Raw genomic sequence first — 17,693 nt, 5'->3', positions numbered from 1 at the left:
AAATCAGCTGACAGTCTTATGGGACCTCCCTTGTAGGCAACTAAGTGCTTTTCTCCTGCTCCTTTTAAAATTCTCTTTGCCTTTGACCTTTGGTATTTTAATTATGATGTGTCTTGGTGTGGGCCTGTTTGGGTTCATCTTATTTGGGACTCTTTGCACTTCCTGGGCTCATATATCTGTTTCCTTCACCAGGTTAGGGAAGTTTTCAGTCATTATTTCTTCAGGTAGGTTTTCAATTCCTTGCCCTCTCTCTTCTCCCACCTTGAGCTTCAAGTAAGACTTTGGGGTCAAGCAAAACTTTGTCATTTCTTAGCTCCATACCTCATCTTCACCAGGTTGGGTTTATAAAAATCATGTGGTTTCTGGAGTTTCCTCTTTCAGTTTTTTCCCTGCAGGGAGAATTTTCTCTCTTTTATTTGACCTAGCTTTATGCTGTACTGTACATCCGAAGGAACCTGGCTTACTTTCTTTTTTTTGCCCATATCATTGGTTGATTTGCCCTCAAGGCCAGAGTCAGGCTGTTTCATGATGAACTCTTCATCAATGCCTAATTCTCCAAAAGTATCAACCCACTTGCAGAATTTATGAACTACTCTTGGTATTTTTTTGCAAAGAGGAAGACTTTTGGGAAAATCCTTGTGCTTGAGTTCTTTTCTTTCTTTCTTTCTTTCTTTCTTTCTTTCTTTCTTTCTTTCTTTCTTTCTTTCTTTCTTTCTTTCTTTCTTTCTTTTTCTCATCAAGCAAATTGTCTGTGACAGAGGAGTCTTCTTGGGAGGGTCCAGGTAGACTTTGGTAGGACGTCTTTCACAGAGCTTTGCAGGGGACTTCCTTCTTTTTCTGGTGCCCTGACAATAGGCCCATGTGTCCTCCAGCTTCCTGTGAGGATCAAGCACTTTCAGCACTTTTAATAGGAGGTCGGCAGGCAGAACGTCCTCCAGATTCGGGTAGTGAGCCAAGGGATGCTTGGTCAGGCTGGCTTCGATGTCCTCTACGAATGCCTTCCGTGCTTGCTGGGCTGGTGAGAGTGTGGAAAACAGGTCTGCCTTGTTGGGCAGCTTTACCTGACTCTTTTTGGGAGCAGGTGGGGGAACTCTATGAGCAATAATGGTGAGAAAAACCTTCCATAGGGCCATGAGTGATGAGATTTTTCAAGATGGACAGCCCGTCCTGCAGTTGTCCAGCCCCTCTTGCACAAGTATCCACCATCGGCCATCCAGGGAGCAGGGGAACTTCAGAAGCCTGTTCTCGTGCTTTGCCAAACACTTGGAAGGTAACTTTTCTTTGTGCCAGGGTTTACAGTTCATGCCCGGAGGCATGGGTTCCAGTGGTTGTACTACTTAATATAGGTTTGTGAAAATATTCCAAAAAGATTTGTGCGTCACTGTTTAGGAGGGCTATCTGGTGACTGTTTTTCTTGCATGTTGTTTAACTTTGTTATTAGGGCAATGCTGGCTTCATGGAATGATTTGGGAAGCATCTCATCCTTTTTATTTTCTGGAAGCAGTGTGTGTATGATTGGTACTTTTTCTTCCTAAACTGTTTTGTGGAAATCACCAGTAAAGCTATCCAAGCCTGGAGTCTTCTTTGTGGGAAGGATTTTCTAACTACAAATTCAATTTCTTTAGTAGATACAGGTATTTCAGGTTATCTATTTATTCTTTAGTAAACTTTGTTAGTTTGTGTATGTCAAGGAATGTATCTTATTTCATCTCTGTTGTCAAAATTAAAGTTGTAAAGTATTCATACTATTCCTTGTTATCTTTTAAATATTTGTGGAATCTGTAATGATGTCACCTCTTTCATTGCTGATTTTAGCAGTCTTTGTTGTTTCTCTTTCTTTCCTGATCAGACTAGCGTGAGGTTAATACATTTTACTGGTCTTAAAGAATGAGCTTTTATTTTCATTGATTTGTCTCTATTTTTTTCTGTTTTCTTTTTGAGTTCTCCAAACTTTGTTTACCGTTGACATACATTTTGCACATATATATAAATATATATGTGTATATATATATATATTTCTATAATAAATTTTACACTACTTAAAAAGATTATGTTTGCTTAAATACTGCATCACAATTGACTTTAATATATAAAAACTTATATATTTACCCATATACTTACCATTTTCACTATTCTGTATTTATTTATGTAGAAAGTTATTTCTATCTGGTGTAATTTTCTTTCTGCCCAAAGAAAATTCTCGGCTTTTTTCCCCCCCTGAGGAATATCCTCTCTATTGCTACATGACAATAAAAGGTTTTATCATTAACAACATGTTGTCAAGCAGTCAGGGTGCAGGTGGCAGTTAAAAGGATTCTTAGGTTATAAAATTTCCCTAGTGCTTTTTGGGTTATGGGTGAGGGGCTGATTCTCATGTGAGAAGGGTGAGCTTTTGAGCATGCCCTAAACTTCACCTCTCCTTGGGAGGCTGTCCACTTCTAGTCTTCTGCATAGTTGTCTGAGGACAGTGACTCCAGATAAATCTTCCGGTTACATGACATATTTGGCCTCTGAGGACAGCCCCCAGAGGTGTCCCTTATCAGGGGTCTTCCAAGGGCAGAACAGCTACCATGTAGACTAGAGAAGTCTGGATATTTCAACAGCACCCTTGCGTGCTGCAAAACTTTTGGAGAAGGAGCAGGAAGGGGTTGCGTGGATCTAACTCCATATATTTCCCCATATGGTTTCAGGTGTGCTCTCTTGGCCTGCTCCGTGATGTCCAGGAAGTCTTTGTAGCAGGTTCTGGCCATGACAGTGTACCATGTGGCATAGCCTCATTCAGTGACCTTGGCTCTGGCAGGTAACCTGCCCAGCCAGGGATCGGGGTCTCCTGGAGGGGTTTCTTTATGTATTTGCATTCCAGACTCGAGGGGTGGTACTGCGGGTAGCACTGCTACAGTGTCTACAGGACCCTCTCCTCGGAGCAGACGGACTTGTCTCTGGGCAGTGGCCATCGAGCAGCAAAATTTCTTCCACCTCGTCTTTATATCGCAGTGTGTTCTCCTGGAAGGTTTTCAGACAGTGGGACATGTCCTGGCTGGAGGTTTCCTGGCAGCTGAGGTATGGAATGAAGCCACTGTGTGATTGGTAGCTGTCTCGGGAAGGTCTTGGAAGATTCCTGATTTTGTTCTCTGGGCCAGCCTGGATCGCAGCTCAGCTAGGCCTTTTGCCCGTGCTCGGCCTCAGCCCGGCATCTGGGCCTCCCTTTTGTCTGCTCAACCTACCCAGGAGTCACCTATTTTTTCCCTTTTTTTTTTTTCCGGTAGTTTGTTTCTGCTGGTGATGAATTTACTTATCTTTCATATGACTGAAAAAGTCCTTATTTTGCCTGTTTTAAGGAGATGTTTTTGCTGTGTATGGAATTCTAGTTTGACCAGTTTTCTTCCTATACTTTAAGGAGACTGCTCAACTCTTTTCTCAATTGCATTACTGAGATTAGAAGTCTGATTTTACACTGATTTGTGTTTCTTTGTGTGTAATATGTCTCTTTTTTTCTGGCTCCTTTTTAAGATTTACTGTTTATCACTGTTTTTGAGCAATTTGAATATGATGTTACTTGTCATTTTAAAAAAATGTTTCTTGTGCTTGGAGTTTGTTGAAGTCCTTGCATTTGTGGATTTATGGTTTCCATCAAATTTGGGAAAAAGTTCTCATTATGTCTTCAAACATGTTTTCTGTTTTCTTTCAAGACTTCAGTTACATATATATTAGGTTGCTTGAAGTTTTCTCACAGCTCACTGATGCTCATTTTAAAAAATTTTCTTTTTTGTTTGCATTTTATTTTAAATAATATTTCTTGCTTAGTCTTCAAGTACACTAATCTTCTGCAGTGTGTAATATGTCATGGATGCTATCCAGTGTGGTTTGTTTTTTTCCATCTTACACTTTGACATTTTCATTTCTAGAAGTTTGATTTAGGATTTTTAAAAATATCTTCTATGTCTCTACTTAACTTTTTGAACATTTTGAGTATAGTTATAAGAATTGTTTTTATGTTTGTTTCTTCTAATTCTAACATCTGTGTAGCTTATGAGTTGACTTTGGTTGCTTCACTTAGTCATTACTAGGATGATTCGTGATAAATTATTTTTGGATGCCAGGCATTGTAAGTTCTACCTATTTGGTGTTGGATAATTTTCCATTTTTTGCAAATATGTTTTTACCTCTTTTTTTGGGGGGGCGGGGGACACTGTTAAGTTGTTTGGAAATGATTTGATCCTTTTGGGTCCTTTTTAAGATTTGATAGAAAGAAATAATGTAGTCCGCTCTTATATGGTAAAAATGTTGTTATATTGTTATGTTATATGGTTAAATATTCCCCACTACTAAGGCAAGACCCTAACATGTAAATTGCCCAATGCCCTGTGAATCTTGAGGCTTTACAGTCTGGCTGACAATAAAAGTTACTATTTTATGCCCCCTGTGAGTATCAGGCACTGTTATCTATAATCCATTTAAGTGGTTTCATTCTGGGCCTCTAATAAAGCACTCACATACATAAACTGATCGATAATCAGCTGAACAATTCCTTTGGGCTACAAGGTTCTAGAATTTCCTCTTTTTACATCATTCTCCTCTCTGGTACTCTGTCTTGAGAATTCTACCCATTTTGTTCTTTGGAGTGTCTAAGCTTAATCTCTATTTAGTGAGACCACTGCTCTCTGCTTGGGTTCCCACTCTCTGAACTGTGGCCTGGAAACTCAAGCAATGTGAAGCAATTGTAAGGCTCACCTACTTCCTATCTCTTAGGGATCAATCTCTGTTGCATGATATCTAGTGTCTTTCAAACTATTGTCTTATTTCCTTCCATTTTTCAGGTGTTCCAGAGGGTAAATCTAATCCTTGTTATACTATCTTGGCTAGAACAGAAAATCTAACTTACTTATTCCTGTTTTGTCTCCCCCAATTTGTGAGTCTGTCTTCTCAGAGGTCACTAAACACTTCTAAACCATCAAATACCTTATAACATTCTTACTGATCTCCATCATTAGAAATTGTAGATCATACTCACATTATTGAAACAAAATTCTCTCTTAAAATCCATACCATTCTATTTTTGTTTTTTCCCCTAATACTCATGATATTCATCTACTTTAAAAATCCATGAATATCAAACTTAGCATGCAACATTAGGTGTTTTACAGTTTTGATGCAGCATGGCTTTTTTTTTTTTTTTTTTTTTTTTTTTGGTTGCCATAGCTAATAATATTCTAATATACAAATTATAGGTTAGATGTAATTTTTCGACCATGACTACAACTTGTATATTTTCTTAAAATCCATTTTTTTTCCATTTATTCAGTTATTCACATATTTGTTAAGTTCCCATTTTGTGTGAGGCAGTCAACTAGATCTTCAAACTATTGCAATTAAAGATACAAGCACTACATTTTCCCTATAATAAAATTCCCATCAGTTCTTTGCCAGATAAAATAAGATTTTTTATATGAATTATTTTAAAGATTTTGTTCAGACTTCATCCTTGAAGTCCATCCTTTCTAAATAAGTGTTGAGTGAGGTAGGTTAAGATTCTAAATCAATGAAATATAATGAAGTGTATCAATACAACAAGGGTGACTTAAGATTGACGGCAGAAGTTAAAGTATGAAGCAAAGGAATAAAAATTCAGTGACCATCATTCAATGGGAACTTGGTCTAGTCTAGCAATGATTGCTTGTAACTGTCTTATTATTATTCCCTGAAGTGTGAAGCACTGGAATAACATCTCTTTAAGGTCAAGGACAAAGTGACATTTTCATATAAAAAAGAAGACGATTGGCAAATTGCCTAAAGTTAATGATCAGTGTAGAAAAACACCTAATATTCAAACACCTTTGGAAGTTCCCTATAGTCCCACTTTGTCATATAGCATATACTTTTTCCGTATGAGGAGAGACAGATTTACAACGGAAATTACATAATCCATTATTACAGTTTTCAAGTGAAATGTAATGAATGAACGTCATGTGTTCCAAGTAATGCTTCCAGAGCTCACTTTACTCTTAGATAAAAGAGATTACATTACTGTAGGAAAATCAGCATCTTCCAATTATCCATTCTACTCTGGCTATGGAAATCAACATTAGGTGATGTGGCTATGAAAAAGAGCCTGCTGTGGTTGTTTAATGTCTCCCAAACCACATGTAGAATGCCCATCTCTTTGCTCAACTGCCTCCTTTTTTGCTTCTTAAAGTAACAGGGAACATGTTTCTATTGTGTGTCTTAAAGGTAATTACCATCACTTTGACTCTTCATACCAGCACCCAATAAAAACATTTCTGGTACTTTGTAATCTAGCAAAAATTTTCAGTGTAAGATTATTCCACTAGCTTCCCCTTTTAGTTTTCATTTTGATTTTCCTTTTTTTAACAAAATGACATTGGTAATTATTTCTCTGTATTCTTGCCTTCAATGTGTCACTTCTCTCTCCTTTGACATCTATCAAATATTTGTATATAATTATGCTTCCACTTAGTCATCTGCTATTCCCAGCTTTCCAAATTTAGCCTCCCTTGTTTAATATTTCTTCATAAGTTATTCCAGGCCTGCATCCTTTTGTTCATCTTCTCTGAACTTCAATTACATCTAATTTTGACCTTAATTTTCACTATGGAAACATGCAAACTTTGTTCTTACTGAAATATCAAGGAAGTTTATGTTTTAGTACTTGAGTAATCAAGTGAAAAGAACATGACTGTGAAATTTTAGATTTATTTCTGGATTGCGAAAGGAAACATAACCAAAATACTGTGTTGTTTAAAGTGCAACAATATAGGATAAAAGAATCAGCCACTGTAACATTGCAAGCATAATGCGATAATCACAGACCAAAACTTTGTGAATTTTAAAAATTAAAGAGGGGGGGCGGCTGGATAGCTCAGTTGGTTAGAGCACAGTGCCGGTAACAGCAAGGTTGCTGGTTCAATCCCCAAATGGGCCACTGTGAGCTGCACCCTCCACAACTAGATTGAAACAACTACTTGACTTGGAGCTGATGGGCCTGGAGAAACACACTTCAATAAATAAAAGTAAAACAAAACAAAAAAGACCCAACTATCATGAGAGGCACAGATTCTTTCCTATAATAATGCGATATTTTGTATAGGGAAAATTAGTGGAGTACACAGTCATTTCTGATTTCTCAAAGGAGAAACATCTTTTATCTCTTAAAAACCAGATGAGTCTGATTCATGTTACTTTGCTTACATTTGCCTAGGTCAGATTTTCAATGTATCTTATCAGAAAAGGCATACTGTTCTCATGGCATCTGTTCCTACTAGCTTACCCCCTCACGCTCTACATTGATGTAGAATATACTCTTCTTTTTTAAGAAAATAGCTTTATTTTGATATAATTTATATCTCATACAATTAGCCCATTTACAGTGAATAATTCAATCCTTTTTAATATATTCACACAGTTGTGCAACCATCACCACAATCAATTTTAGAACATTGTCATCATCCCCAAAAGAAACTCTGTGTCTATTAGTAGGTACTCCCTATTTTCCCCAGCTCCCTCAGCCCTTGACAACCACAAATCTACTTTTTGTCTACAGATTTGCCTATTCTGGGCATTTCATATAAATGTAAGAATAATGTGGTCCTTTGTGACTAGTTTATTTTATTTACCATAATGTTTTCAAGGCTTGGCCATGTTGTATCATGTATCAATACTTCATATGTTTTTATTGCCAAGTGGTAATCCATTGCATCGATACACAATATTTTATTTTTTCTACTATGAGTAATACCACTATAAACATTTACATATCATTTTTTGTGTGGTATATGTTTTCATTTCTTTTTGGTATATACCTAGGAATGGGATTTCTGGGTAATAAGGTAACTATCTATCTAACATTTAGAGGAACTGTGAGACTGTCTCAAAGTATCTGTACAATTTTATATTACCAACAGCAGTGTATGAAGGTTCTAATTTCTCCACATCCTCACTAAAACTTGTTATTATCTGTCTTTTGGTGATAGCCATGACAGTGTGTGTGGAGTGATATATCATTGTGGTTTCAACTTGCATTTCCCTGATAGTTAATGATATTAAGCATTTTTCATGTGCTTATAGGCAGGCCCTTTGTATATATTCTTTAAAGAAGTGCTTATTCAGATATTTTTCCCGTTTTTAATTGGGTTATTTGTCTAGTATTGATCTGCGAGTGTTCTTTATATATTCTAGATACAAGCCCCTTATCATATATATATGACTTGCAAATATTTTCTCCCATTCTGTGAGTTGTCTTTTCATTTTCTTTTTTTTTTTTTTTTTTTCAAGATTTTATTGTGGAATCAGAACAGGACTTTATTGGGGAACAGTGTGTACTTCCAGGACTTTTTCCAAGTCAAGTTGTTGTCCTTTCAGTCTTAGTTGTGGAGGGCGCAGCTCAGCTCCAGGTCCAGTTGCCGTTTTCTAGTTGCAGGGGGCGCAGCCCACCATCCCTTGCGGGACTTGAGGAGTTGAACCGGCAACCTTGTGGTTGAGAGGATGCGCTCCAACCCACTGAGCCATCCGGGAGCTCAGTGGCAGCTCAGCTCAAGGTGCCATGTTCAATCTTAGTTGCAGGGGACGGAGCCCACCATCCCTTGGGGGACTCCAGGAGTTGAACTGGCAACCTTGTGGTTGAGAGCCCACTGGGCCATGTGGGAATCGAACTGGCAGCCTTCGGAGTCAGGAGCATGGAGCTCTAACCGCCTGAGCCACCAGGCCAGCCCCGTCTTTTCATTTTCTTGACGGTGCCTTTTGAAGCACAAGTCTTTTATTTTGAAGAAGTCTAATTTATTTATTTATTTTTCTTTTGCTGCTTGTGCCTTCATTTTGGTGTGATATTTAAGAAACCATCACCTAATCCAAGGTCACAAGAATTTACCCCATGTTTTCTAAGAGTTGAATAGCTTTAGCACTTACATTTCCATTTTGAGTTATTTTTTCGTATATGACATGAGAGATGGGTCCAACTTCATTCTTTTGAATGTGGATATTCAGTCATCTCAGCTCCATTTGTTGAAAACACTATTTTTCCCCATTGAATTGTCTTGGCAGCCCTTTTGAAAATAAATTAACTGTAAATGTGAAGATTTATTTCTGGACTCTATTTTATTCCATCGATCTATATGTCTAGCCTGATGGCAATACCAAACTATCTTGATTATTGCAACTTTAAGTTTTGAAGTAGGAACTGTGATTTTTTTCAAAATTGTTTTGGCTATTCTGGATCCCTTGAATGTCCATGTGAATTTTAGGGTCAATTTTTCAATTTCTACAAAGGAGCTAGCTGGGATTTTGATACTGTGTTTCCTCCAAAATAAGACCTAGCTGGACCATCAGCTATACTGCATCTTTTGGAGCAAAAATTAAGATAAGACCTAGTCTTATTTTACTATAATATAAGACCTGGTCTTATATAACATATAATATGAGACCGGGTCTTATATTAATTTTTGCTCCAAAAGGCGCATTAGAGCTGATGGTCCAGCTAGGTCTTGCTTTCGGGGAAACATGGTAGTAACTGTGTTTAGGGTATAGATAAATTTGGGGAAGTATGCCTAGGTTTACACTATGAAGTCTTCTGCTCCATGATGTCTTTCCATTTATTTACTTCTTTAATTTCTTTCAGAGTACTGGTTTCCCCTGCTATCAGAAAGTAGAACATTATGAAATCTTTCATAAACCAAAATAGCATAAAGCGAAGATGCAATTATTGTTAATTTATATGTTTTTTATTTTATTGCACATGATTGAAATGCTTAATTACGTCCAGTGTTTTGCTAAGCGTAACACCCTCGTGTGCTCTCTCAGGCTTTTCTGATACCTTAGGAGACATCTTGCTAATGGATACACAAAAGAAATTGAGATGAAGCGCAGATGCTCATGATACAATTCAAAGCTTATGGTAGCTTGATGCTGAGATGCTGAGTGTAGTTCCCAGGAAGAAATTTGGCAGTGACAGTCTTGTGTCTCAGGGTGTGTGCTGCCTCTAGAATGACTTGCTTCAAAGCAAACACTGAATGCTATTGTCGTGTTTTGCCTGTTTTCGTAAATCCTCTCCAGATTTCTTTTGGTTAGCCAAAAAAGGTACTAATGAGGTCTTTTGTAAAAGTGAAGTGTCATAATGCAAACTTTCAAAAAGTGAGAGATATCTTTGTAAGTTTTATACTTCTTTTTTTCTTTTCGGTGTTTCTTTCATTTTGTTTTTTTTAAATGAATTTATTGAGGTGACATTGGTTAATAAAATTATATAGGTTTCAAGTGTACAATTATGACAACATGACATATCAACACTTTTGGGATGCAACCAAAGTGGTAATAAGAGGGAAGTTTGTATCATTACAGGCCTATCTCAAGAAACAAGAAAAATCCCAAATAAACAACATAACATTACATCTTAAAGAACTATGAAAAGAAGAATGAATGAAGCCCAAAGTCAGCAGAAGGAAGGAAATACAAATTAGAGCAGAACTAAATGAAACAGAGAACAAAAAGACAATAGAAAAAAATTAATGCAAAAAAGAACTGGTTCTTTGGAAAGATTAATACAACTGACAAACCCCTGGCTAGACTCACCAAGGAAAAAAGTGAAAAGACTCATACAAAATCAGAAATGAAAGAGGAGAAATTAGCCACTGGCATGGCTTTCACCAAAAAGACAGATAATAACAAGTTTGGGTGAGGATGTGGGAAATTAGAACCTTCATACACTGCTGTTGGGAATGTAAAATTGTACAGATAAACGTTGAAATAATTTCATAGTTCCTCTAAACGTTAAATATAATTACCTTATTACCCAGAAATCACATTCCTAGGACACCACAGAAATATAAAGGATCCTGCAAGTTTTATAAGTCTTTTGGTAAGTTTATTCCTAAGCATTTTTTTTTTTTGATACTATTGAAAATAAAATTATTTTATAAATTTTATTTTAGAATGGTTTATTATTGCTAGTATATAAAACACACAGTTGATGTTTCTATATTGATCTTGTACCCTACAACTTTAGTGGCCTCATTTATTAGTTCTAATTATTTTTAATGGATTCCATAGGATTTTTAGTATATGAGATTATATCTGTAGAGGTAGTTTTACTTCTTTTCCAACTTGGATGCCTTTATTTCATTTTTTTTCTAAATAACCTAACTAGAACCTCTAGTACAGTGTTTAATAGAAGTGGTAAGAGTGACAGTTTTTGTCTTGTCATCTCGATCTTAGGGGCAAAACATTCAGTCTTTCACAATTAAGTATACTGTGACATTTTCATAGCTACTTTATCAGAGAAATTTCCTTCTATTTCTTGTTTTTGAATGTTTTTTATCATGAAGCGGTGTCAAATACTGTCAGTGTTTTCCCTGTATTTATTGAGATGATCATGTGGTTTTTGTCTTTTGTTTTTTGCATATGTTAAAACTAACGTTGCATTCCTGAGATATATCCCACATGATCACGGTGTATGATCCTTTTTATATATTGCAGAATGTGGTTTGCTAGCATTTTGTTAAGGACATTCTAATTGACAATAGCCAATTAAATTAAGGAGTCTTTACAGAGGTAGTTTTTGAGGTCAGAGTTTGATGTTTGTTCTGGCTCTTCTTGGATGTCTCTTTCCCTGGTTCTTCTGGTATACCAGCTGGCACATGGTTTAGCTTGAAGCTCTCATGGAGCTACCAGCTTCTTATTTGCTTACCACCCGAATCTCCATTGTTGTTGAGAGCACCCTTAGTCTTGGACTTTCTCAATATCTGTTTCAAATAAAGTCAGTTCCTTTGGGGAGAACTTGGAATCTAATCTCTCTGTTCTTATTGATAATCTCTTCCCACTGGGTGACAGCTCTGTGCCACTGCTCTGGAGCTGGGGACTGGCATGATAGCCCTGCTTTACAAGCAGGGCACTGGGTGGGGCAATAGCTTTTGATCTTCCCCATTTGTTTCTCCTGGTGTGGAATTTCCACCTAAGGAGAGAGCTGGGGCAAGGGCCCTGGGACAGGAGGATTCTTAGCCTGCTGCGCTTAGGATGGTGCCTCTGGCTGTACAAGTAGGGGTTTTAAGTGCTTTTTAAAAAACAATTTTCACCAGTTATAATTTTTTGTTGTTGGAAATAGGGCCCACTTTTCATAGTACCATCCCGTAAGTGCCGGTGTGAGAATAATCTTGAGGTTGATTCGGACCATATCACTATCTTCCTTGAATAATATTGCTTTCTTATTCCTCGATACACAATTAATTGTCGTTTTCTAAATACAGTGATGTGCAATCTGCCTTTATGCCTCGTTTTCTGTTTCCCCCCGTGGTAATCTAGGCACAGAGAATGACACACTATGTCCTGAAAACACCTATATTTTTAGTATTTATGCCTTTTAAGTGGTTCTTTCTACATTGCTCTTTCCTTCACCTCTGTCAAAGAGTTGTCTGTTTGAAGGATCCCTCAAATACAACCTTCTCCTTCATGAATCCTTTTGCAATCTCAGGAGGCAAAAGAAGTATTTCCATCATCTATCTATATTAGCAATTTGAAATTCTCACATAGCCTTTATTCCATTAACCTTTGCTTTAGAGTCATTTTATGTATACTAATATTCTATCCCGTGAGCTCTTTGTAGGCAACTCTTCTACATTTTTTTATTGGTACATTTACACAATACTTAAGCACAATTAGTTGAATTTAATAGGATCTAAAATTTTTGTTGAATTGAAGTGAATAAGTGTTCTGTCTCAACGTACTATGCAGCTTTTGTGTCCTTTAAAAAATTCTAAAACATAAAACATTCAGAAGTGATCATGAGGCAGTTAAAATTTGCTCTCCATTAATTATTTTACCATTAAAACGATATTTTGTCTTCTAATTAGGGGATCTAGCAAAATGAACAAAGCTGGCCTTTCAGTCTTCACTGTGACTGTAGTAACACCATGGGTTACAGTGTAAATTACATTGATTTACTGATAAGTAAATGGGCATCTGTGGAGTAGTCAACACTGTGTACTCTGCTCACTGGTTATATTAGGTCACAATATTGCTTCTATTTGCAATGGATTTACTAAGTTAGGGGGAAAAGAAAATCTTTTCCTCTTAGGAGCTTTAACAGATTGTATTTACTTTTATTTTGGTTAAAATTAATGCTTATGAAAAAGGAAAATTCCCAAGGAATGGGTAGCATTAGTAAGCACTGATTTGCATTGATTCAATAATTTAGGAATATGAAATGTGGTTTGAGAAATGTTATGAATGTTCATAGTCACTTAGCGATTTTTGCCAGAGCTATTTGTAAACATAAAATTAAAAACAGATGAGAGTTGGACCTGATGGTAAACAGCCCTTATATTTGCCATGAGACAACATTGGATCCATTATCTTCTTCAATACAAAAGATAATGGACAATTTGGGTATCATTTATGCACTATGTTATAGACTTGTTTTCTGATCTGTACACATTTTGTGGTAAGGCATGATTCATTTCAAATTTATGTTATACTTTGTGATGGGTTTAAAATATTTTTTTCATATGTATATTTTTTTAATCTAGTGAGATACATTGACAAAGAATTGCGACAGGGAGTATAAGTACATACACACCCAACTCAAACACACACACAGAAACAAATAAGAGAAAATAAAATAGGAAAAACCCTTAGGGTCTTTCTAATATTCTTCTAAAGTCATTTTTTCCCATTTCTGCCTAAATCTGTACTTGAACATATTCATCAAATAAGATGGAATACTTCTTTAAGATGGGATCATGTTTTTTTCTAGTTTAATGTCTTATGACAACAATTTTGCACTTACATACCCAGGATAGCCTTTCTTCTAAAATTGATAATTTTTATTAGTGACATCTAATTGAGTTTTTAAAATGATTAAAATTCTAACTATAAATCAGGTGACATTGCTAACACATACTATGTATGTAATCCATAAATACAAGGCGACACCCTTTGTGGATTCAAGTAAAGCTCAGGTTTCAATCTGAAACACTTAATAGTTTATTTACAAGAATCTAAATATCTTTAGCATAATTGACTGTGCTAATAAGTTCTTTTGTTTATATTTGTATTTGTATGTGTGTATATGTTATTATTGTTTTTTTACAAGAGAACTGGAAGTGATACAACATTGGTACAATTGTTCCTCTTTGAACCCCTAGCATCTAATATGAGGGGAATATTGCTTGTTGCCTCTGTCGCCTCCTGATTTCCTAGATGTATTTGGCCGAGCTTCCAGGCTACACTGATTTTTTTTTTTAATTCTCCGCTTGTGTTCTTTTTGAAGCTAAGATCTTTAACAGGATAAACTTAATACTTGTTCAAATAATCATTAATTCAATTAAAATAAAATTATCATCTTAAAAGTCCTCATCACACACACACAAAATTTTTTGCAGCTATGTATGTTGACGGATGTTAGCTAGACTTATTGGGGTGATCATTTTGCAATACATACAAATATCGAATCATTATGGAGTGCACCTGCAACTAATACAATGTTATATGTCAATTATACCTCAGTAAAAAAAAAGTATTAAAAAAAAATCCCAAAACGTGGACCTCAGCACTCTCTGTTGTCAAGTAAATTTTAGTTTTTAAATGCTTTTTTGATACTTGGAGCTGCTTTTCAAAGTGGCTGATGTCCCTCACCCTGGACAAGCTTGGGAAACTGCTGGAGACACTCTGGATGCTGGGAAAGAGAAGACGAGGAAGTCCAAAACTGGCTAGACAGTTACAGTGGACATGGAATATCCAACTACTAAAGAGGTGCTGGAAGAAAAGATTCCAAATAACCAGCACCTTTCCTTACCTTCCACAGTAAATTTACCTCCTTCCTCAGTGCTGAAAGTGGATCCAGGGCAGATTGACATATACTCAGGTGCCTGCTTATTAAGAGAAGAGGTTGAAGTACATGTTCATGAAAGAAAAGCGTCTGTGTTATTGTCTCTCTAGACTTATTCAGAAGACCCTAAGAAGACCATCTTTTTCTCAGCCCTTACTCTGTCCAAAGAACCAGACTTCAGGTTATCTGCTGAAGAGTTTAGTACTTAGTCACAAATAATCAACCAATCAATGAAACAGCGATTGAGTGCTCACTTAAATGGAAGGGCTCTCTGATACAACTTCTGGGTTGAATATTAAGTGTAAGCTTTCTTCTTCTTTTTATATCTTGCATTCATTATTCCAAATTTTATCCTCTTAGTATTGCTTACACTTTGAATTATCCCTATTGGAAATTTTCTTGACTTTTCTTTCCCACCTCTAACCTACCTGCTCTGAATTTTCTTCTTTTTCATTTTCTTTCCATAAATCCATTATGCAAAGATTTTGTCAGGAAGCAAAGTAGAATTAGGATTCCTAGAGGTCTTTTTCAGTTATTATTATAATTATTCTATTGCCATTTTGAGAGCTCGTGCTATGTGCCAGACACTAAAAGATGCTCTGAATATATTAGTCATATAATCTCCATAAGAAAAGAGTATCACCAAAGCAGAGTTATTGTTATTTTACCATCAGTCAGTCACATAAGTATTATTTCTCTGGATCTGTGCTTATTCATCAGTTTAGTAAACAAGTAGAATGTGTGTACATTTTGTACCATGCAGTGTATGAGTGCCTATTGTGAAACAGTGATTAGCCACATGAGTAACTGGTAGAGATCTATCCTTCGTATCTCATTAGATAAATACAGAGATGTCAGGAGACTGTTTTGAAGAAGGTAATACACATTCCTTTTTAAAAGAGGAGTTAACCAGATAGATAAGGTTGGTGTGGACATGGCCATGGGAAGAATATCCCAGGTGAATGGAAACAAATATGAAAGGTCTCAAAGACATAAAACATATATTTTCATGAAATTCAAAGACTGTCAATAAAAGGATGGTCAGAAAGAGTCAGATCTTGAGAGCTGGCTAACAGCAATTTCTTTTTCCTCCCCAGCTTCATTGAGGCATAATTGACAAAAAACATTGTGCAAATGTAAGATGCATGACATGATGAGTTGATATACGTATATAGTGAAGTGATTACCACAATAAATGTAGTTAACAAGTTTCTGAAGTCCTATAGATTCAGTTCCAAAATCCAAGTTCTACCCATTGTTGCCTGGTATTTAATCTTTTTGTGCCTCAGATTTATACCTGTGTAACTGAGATCATTATAATACTTCCATTATAAAGTTTTATTATGGATTAAATTAGTTAATAGCTTCAAATATTTTACAATAGCCTCTATCATGTACAAATGTTATGTGAGTATTGGCTGCTATTATGCTCTGCTGAAGAGACTGAAGGGACAGGGTTATATTTAGATTTTTATTTTAATAGGATCCCTGTGGAAGAAATGAGAAGAATAGAAAGTGGAATGCATAACTTCCCTCAGTGAGATCAGAGCAGTATAGTATGTGGCTTAGAAATGTTGCACGGACCAATTAAGATGGTAGATGTGTGTATGGGGAAGAGGGCGTGGTTGTACCGTATTCTGCTGTATATAATGCACTCCTGTGTATACTGTACACCCACGTTCTTGGTCCAAACTTTCAGGGAAAAAATCCTTCATTGTAATTTTTTAATTCAAATTTTTATTTGTTTACATTTAGGGGGTACTTATTTTCTGTATTATAAAGGAATTTCAGCATTTGTTTTTTGACATATTATGGTACAAGAAATTTTATGTAACAAATCATTGCAAAACACAGGAACAGATACAAGGTACAAGAAATTTTATGTACCGGTAACAAATTTATGATATTTACACATCATAGAAGGCCAAGAACTTTTCGTCATTCCAAGTTCCTCGTAAGTTCAACAAAACTGGTTATCATATTCCAGGGTACTATTTTGCACACAGATATCGTTATTGATTCCTAGAGTTACACTTTTAACTCATAAGCATAAATAAAAGAATTAAAAACACACATGGCAAAATATGGTAGTTTGTGCCTGACTCAGGAACTTTATCATATGGAAAAGGAAAATCTGTTCTGAAAGGGTGGCTGTATGGTGGTTCTGCTTACAGAAATAGGAAAAAGAGCAGGTTTTTCATTTGAACACCTTGATTTTAGTTGCCTATGGTACATAATGATAGATAGCTGGTAAGTAGTTGAAAATGTATGTCTGGAGCTCAAGAGTTAAATCTGATTAGGACATTTAGATTTGGAAGAGAGTCATCATGAGAAAAAAAGTAGAAAAAAATTTTTGAAGTATAGTTTACAGAAAAATGTAGGAATCATAAGTGCACAGCTCAATGAATTTTTACAAAATGAAACACCCATCTCATCACTATATTTTAATTTGCAGATAACTCAATTGAATATAGAAACTTATATTCTAGTCTGACCATGGTGTTTTAGTATAAGAAACACAGACTATAAATGAAATGAACTTCAAAATAGAGTTCTTGTGCTTATAAAACATTGGCAAAGATATATGGAGTTTAGAGAAACCCTTATTAAAATGCCATTTTATTTCCCTAACACTTTCTTTTACCCATAAAATCTCAATTTATCTCCTCCAAACTCTTCATTAGAACCCCAACCGTCTCTATAATCCTCTTTAAAAACTCTGTGAAAATACACATATCTATTCCTTAAGCAGTAATATGTTTCTCTTAATTGTTTATTTCTTCCTCTTTCTAATTTAATGTTTCACAAAAGTCAAACAATTAGGCTGTCCAAATCCTTTGAGAGAATGGATAAAGAAGTCAGAAGAGTC

General features: G+C 35.9%; 1 pseudogene; it reads right to left on the bottom strand.

The window, feature by feature from the left end:
* Positions 1–2,410: 2,410 nt before the first annotated feature.
* On the bottom strand, positions 2,411–15,297 carry LOC148754582 (sperm-associated microtubule inner protein 5 pseudogene; annotated as a pseudogene).
* Between the last annotated feature and the right edge of the window lie 2,396 nt (positions 15,298–17,693).

This window comes from Rhinolophus sinicus, chromosome 18 (genome assembly GCF_057876585.1).
Source record: "Rhinolophus sinicus isolate RSI-liver-muscle chromosome 18, RSI-T2T, whole genome shotgun sequence".
NCBI lineage: Eukaryota > Metazoa > Chordata > Mammalia > Chiroptera > Rhinolophidae > Rhinolophus > Rhinolophus sinicus.
The sequence above is the reverse complement of the archived record's forward strand: the minus strand, read 5'-3'. Positions and strand labels throughout refer to the sequence as shown.